The following is a 6,295-nucleotide window of genomic DNA, read 5'->3' on the forward strand; positions in this document are numbered from 1 at the left end:
AAGGCAGAGTTGAAAGTGTTCTGTCAGGATTCACATATAGGACAGCCTTAATAACACTATTATTGAATTCTGAGGCTTTTGAATAGAAGGCATTTCAAATAAACAAAAGATCAGAGAGCAATTTCAAACTTTTGAGGTTTATATCTTGCTTTTACAACTTTGCAGGAACATTTCATTCCTTAAGACATGCTAAATGGTGCTTAAACCTATTTTCTTTCTTCTGTTGAGTTACAGATCTGAACAGTTTTATTCAATGAGGTCAAGTCTCAACACTTGGTCCATCCAAACCAGACTGGACTTTATGCCTTTGCATTAGAAGGCCTATTCATACCAGCCAGTGGTGTCCAGGGCCTAGAAGTCCTACCTGCAAAGCATAGTTCAAGTACAGAATAGGGATACAAACCATTCCTCCTTCCCATGCCAATTAACATTAGGACTATACTTCTTCTCTCTCTGGGGTAGAAGAACTTTCCTAATGTATAGGTTACTGCAGTTGGGTGCATTCTGGGGACACAAAACAAAATTTAATTTACCTTGCAAATATGCTGGCCTTACTCTGACGTTTTATACTGAAATATATTGACATTTATGATGAAATAAGAATATTTTATTATAATTTAAAGTAATTTATCTTGCAAGGCCAAATACAATATAATTTATATTGCAAATACACAGTGCTGACTAGACAGATATCGGGAGTCGGAATAGCCATCAATCCCCAAGAAACACCTACTTGAGTTTCTGTTTTTGTCTCATATAATTCCACATCTTCCTGATTTGCTTGTAAAGTTCTTTTGTCTTGCAGAAATTAATTATTTCTGTGTGCCTGGCAAACTCCTGCTTTTCACTTCAGCCCAAGATCAAATGGTAACAATGTCTCAGGCATTCCTCTTTGTTGTAGAATATTATTTTAAAGTGTGTTACTTTTGTTTATGTTGCATTTGTTTAACTCTGTGACAGCTGTGTTACTGTGCCTGTCTAAAACACCTGATGGTCTAATAAAGAGCTGAATGGCCAATAGTAAGATATGAGAGAGAATAGGCAGGGCTGATGGGCAGAGAGAATTAATAGAAGGAGAAATTTGGGGGAAGGAGAAGGAAGAGGAGCAAAAGAACAAGGAGAGGAAGGTGCTATGGGTCAGCCACTCAGCCACACTGCCATCCATGGAGTAAGAGTGAAAGTAAGATATACAGAAGAAAAGGAAAGCCCAGAGGCAAAAAGTAGACAGGATAATTTATGTTAAGAAAAACTGTTAAGAAACAAGCCAAGCTAAGGCAAGGCATTCATAACTAAGAATAAGCCTCCATGAGTGATTTATTTAGGACCTGGATGGCTGGCCCCCAAAAGAGCCAAAAGAATAAAAGAGCCAAAACAACCAATTTCACCTCTTCTTGGTGTGTTCTGCTTCATTTATTACCACCTTTCCTTCCAATCAAAATGCTCTAAGTTCTGATAGAAGGTCATATAGCAAACATTGATTGAAAGGAATGAAAGATTGTGTGAAATGGGATACTACCATCTGAACAGAGAAATGCATCAATACCTTTGACTGTTTCCCCTGTGGGGGAAACATATGAACTGGGTGAAGTCTTTGTAGGAAGGAATTACATTTGCAAGTGAATCAGATATTAGGCATTGGCATACTGTCTTATATCTGTTCCACTAGGAGAATTATTTCCAAATTAGTTACAATAGAGAGATGACCACACGCCCACATATTCACTTCCATTGTAAATTGTACAGTAAGTAGAGTTTGTGTAACCTGATAGGAAGTAATACTGTAGCTTGAATTTGTGAACTGCTCTTGTATGTGTGCTGTTCATTTAACCTTGTATCAGATTAATTAGTCATTAACAACTTAGACAGAAATTCTGCACAAGTCTTTTTTCTGATATTAAATTTAGTATTTAATAACTACTCTGCAGATTATTCATATAAGCAAGAGGAAATTGTAGGGAACTTCCTCTCATGGGAAAATGTGAAACATTTACATTTTTAATTTGGCACTGAGACACTGTTTCTTTGTCATAGTAATTATGGAATTTCTTGCCAGAGCCCCATTTTTTGCTTCTACTTTAAATCATGGTCATGGTGGAATAGCTTTAATCAGACACTAATTAGTCTTGAATCTATAACTCATTTAGGCTAGGCCTTCAGTGTTTGTGTCTTCTTCTTTCAAAGAGGGAGGGGAAATGTTAGAAAAGATGGAGTAAATGATCTAAGTGCCTGATGAATAGTTGTAGAGAGATATTTCTGTAACCTGCTCAATCAACTGGTTATCTTAGAAATATTAAACTCATTTTTAGCAGTTTATATTCACTTAAGCTTCACTCCAGATGGTGGCTGTCAAAATGTTTCTCATAATTAGCATTGGTAAACTAGTTTCTGTAAAAGTATATGGATCAACAGAATCAATTCTATAGTGTGCTGTCTCAAAGGCTGTTAAGTGGTAAATATGATTTTATCTAGATGTATAAATTGATTTGATTATTCATGAAGTTGTCTGTCAAAAGCAAGAAGCCATTCAATACAAACTATTCATCTAGTTAAGCTCACAAATGTTCTGCTCATATCACCATGGTCCATGAAATTATCATTTTAGGCAACATTGTATTTCATTGAACAGTAGGCTTCAGTTGTTGAATTAGTCAGGTCTCTTGGTTCCAAATGAAAGAATCCCTCTTTGAGTGAGTCTGTGAAAAGGAAACAGCATGCAAAGAATAATTTCAAATGTTGTCACTAAAAAGTGACAGGTATTTAAAGTGACAGATAATGGTAATTATTTTGATTTAATCATTACCCATTTTATTATAAATCAAACATCATTTTGTGTGTTATAAATATACACAGTCATAACTTGTCAAATTGTGAATAAAAATAAAAGTGAAACAAAAAGAAATTGGCACAGGGCATTTTAATAATCACACTCTGGCAGAAGAGCTCAGAGATCATTTAGAGAAGTGACTCACTTGAATGCTGTCCAATTTTGTGTTTTAGGCAAACCAATAAAAGAGAGTGGGAAGCAGGGCAGGAAAGAGCTTCTAGTCAAGCTCCATCGTCAACCTGATCCTGCAGAGGAATTCTGCAGTGTCAATTGGAACTCAGAATTTATTCACTGAAAGTAAATAAAAAAAAGTTTGGTTTTCGCATACCTGTGCCAGACAGTCATTCACTAACCATAGCCTAGAGAAACATACCTCCAGGCACTTTGGGCTCCAAATATCAGTCAAAAAAGCTCTAGCTTCTTTTAGGATGACACCCTAACAGAGTCAAGGACATTAGACATAGACTGTTATGATGAAAGAATAAACAGGAACCTGGGAGGCGTTATGCAGAAGTAGTTAAAGAGGCTACCAGAGGGGTCTGGGTGGGATGTTTACATGTCCATTACAAAAATTATTTACATTATTATTGTCTTTGTTACTTACTCGTTGGCTTTCCCATTTCCCTAACATACCACTTTACTCTACAAGTCAGCAATCATGGCTGCAAATTTATTTTAATTACCATAACTTGTAACTTTCAACATAAAATTGGGATATCTGCTTGTAGTGCTAGTTAGAAAAATCATGAAAGAGAACTTATATTATCCTGGCTTAGATCCAGTGCCTACTTCTAGAAAAGCTATAATTGTGGGGATAGGGTAATGTAAATGACATCACGGGTCTCTAAGAGCTGTATTTTAAGTAAAGGAAGCTGGTTTTTATTTTATTAGTAAGCCAATATGCTTCTGAGACAAAGAACACTTAGTTGGAGGATGGTGTATGATCAGAGTTATTTCTTATGTGCTGATAGGATTTTTCATTGTTGTATATGTATATTTATGACTGCATTTTTGAAAATTTAATTTTGTGTGTGTGTGTGTGTGTGTGTGTGTGTGTGTGTGTGTGTGTGTGTGTGCCACTTGTGTGCAGGAGCTGTGGAGACCAGAAGAGGGGTCTGATTCCCTGGACTGGAGTTACAGAGCTGTGAACCACCATATATATGGATGCTGGGAACCAAGCCCAGGTCCTCTGCAGGACAACGATTTGCTCATGACCACTGAGCTATCTCTTCAACCCTAAATCTATATTCTTGCTTTACTTCAAGAATAATGGTACCAGTTACCATGAAAATAATATAGAAAGAGATTAGAGGTTGATTTGGAGAAGAAATACTTAAACTCCCTGTCTGGTAGACATGATAAAACTTCATTAAATTATTCTGTCAGATTCTTTAAAAGTTTTCTATTGTATTTTTTTAATTGCCTTGTTGAAAAAAAGTAATTTCAAATGTAAGAAACATGCAGGTTGGTGCTGGAGAGATGGCTAAACAGTTTAGAAAACACACTATTGTTACAGAGGACCCGAGTTCAGTTCTTAGCACCCACATTGGGTGGCTCACAATTACCTGTAACTCCAGTTGTAGGGGGTCTCAATGTCTTTAGCCTCCACTGGTAGCAGAACTCTCTCTCTCTCTCTCTCTCTCTCTCTCTCTCTCTCTCTCTCTCTCTCTCTCTCTCTCTCTCTCTCTCACACACACACACACACACACACTCACAGAAACACAATTAACAATAAAAAAAATCTTTAAAGCAATATACAACTGGAGAGGAATTGAGCCACTCAGACCTTTTGAATTCATTTCTTAGCCTGATTTTTCTTTGTCAGACTGTAGATGTTTCATAACTGTCTAATATATCTAGATCGCTACCATGAGTATATTAGAGGTAAGGTAGCTATTTGTATTTTTTCAGTTTTAGAAGATGTCATTTTTGCTCCTTTAAACCTCCTCTTCAACCCATATCTCTACATCTATTGATGCTGATGACAAATGACTATCCTTATCTGCATCAATATAATGTTTATTCATTATCCTGGTTCACAATGGTTATTCTAATACCCATCAACATACTACTTATCCTTCTTACACTGGTTGACTGTGGTTACCTTTAATATCAATCAGTGTAATTCTTATTCTCATTCTTAGTTTACTGTACTTTGAAATTAACATAACATTGCACAAATATTTCAATATGCAGATAGATAGTGTTGTTATCAAGCATCAGCATCAGTTTATTGGTTATAAATGAGTTTTGTTCTAATTGAGAGCAATTTCCTGCTTTTCACTCTATTATCTAGGTAGAGATGGAGGATGCATCCTTAAAGTGGTCCTCAGTTATCAGACATTGAAAGGTGGGATTGTAGGAAGAGAGACACATGGGGAGTAGAAGGAGAGATGTGGGTGACTGAAACAAAGAAACACACATGCACAGGGACAGGGAAGAGGTACAAAGACACACAGAGTAGAGGGGAGAGAGATGGGGGAGAGGGAGAGAACACATCAAAGAGGCAGAATCTGAAAATACACAATGCATTGCCAAGGGTTTTCTGAACTATGTATAAGAAAATATTGTCTAATATAATCCACTTGGACTTGAGTTTTGCGCAAGGTGACAGATATGAATCTATTTGCAGTCTTCTACATGTAAACATCCAGTTATGCCAGCATCATTTGTTGAAGATGCTTTCTTTTTTCCATTGTACAGTTTTGGCTTCTTTGTCAAAAATCAGGTGCTCAGAAGTGTGCAGATTAATATCAGTGTCTTCAATTTGATTCCACATGTCAGTTTTTATTCCAATACCAAGCTGTTTTCATTACTGTAGCTCTATAGCAGAGCCTGAGGTCAGGGATTGTGATGTCTCCAGAGGTTGCTCTATTCTTTTAGCTATCCTGTTTTGTTTTGTTTTCTATATGAAGTTGAGTGTTGTTCTTTCCAGGTCTGTGAAGAATTGTGTTGTGATTTTGATGGGGATTGCATTGAATCTGTATATTGCTTTTGGTAAGATCGCCATTTTTACTATGTTAATACTACCTATTCATGGCCATGGGAGATCTTTCCATTTTCTGCTATCTTCTTCAATTTCTTTCCTCAAAGACTTAAAGTTCTTATCACACAGGACTTAGAGTTACCCCAAGGTGTTTTATATTATTTGTGGCTATTGTAAAGGGTGAGGTTTTGCTGTGGATATCGCTCTGTGTAAATAAAGTTCTGATTGGCCAGTGGCCAGGCAGGAAGTATAGGCGGGACAAGAGAGAAGAGAATTCTGGGAAGTAGAAGGCTGGGGAGAGACACCGCCAGCCGCCGCCATGAGAAGCAACATGTAAAGACACTGGTAAGCCACAAGCCATGTTGAAAAGTATAGATTAACAGAAATGGGTTAATTTAAGATAAAAGAAGTAGATAACAAGCAGCCTGCCACGGCCATACAGTTTATAAGCAATATAAGTTTCTGTATGCTTTCTTGGTTGGGTC

The sequence above is a fragment of the Onychomys torridus genome, chromosome X (assembly GCF_903995425.1).
Source record: "Onychomys torridus chromosome X, mOncTor1.1, whole genome shotgun sequence".
In the NCBI taxonomy this organism is placed as follows: domain Eukaryota; kingdom Metazoa; phylum Chordata; class Mammalia; order Rodentia; family Cricetidae; genus Onychomys; species Onychomys torridus.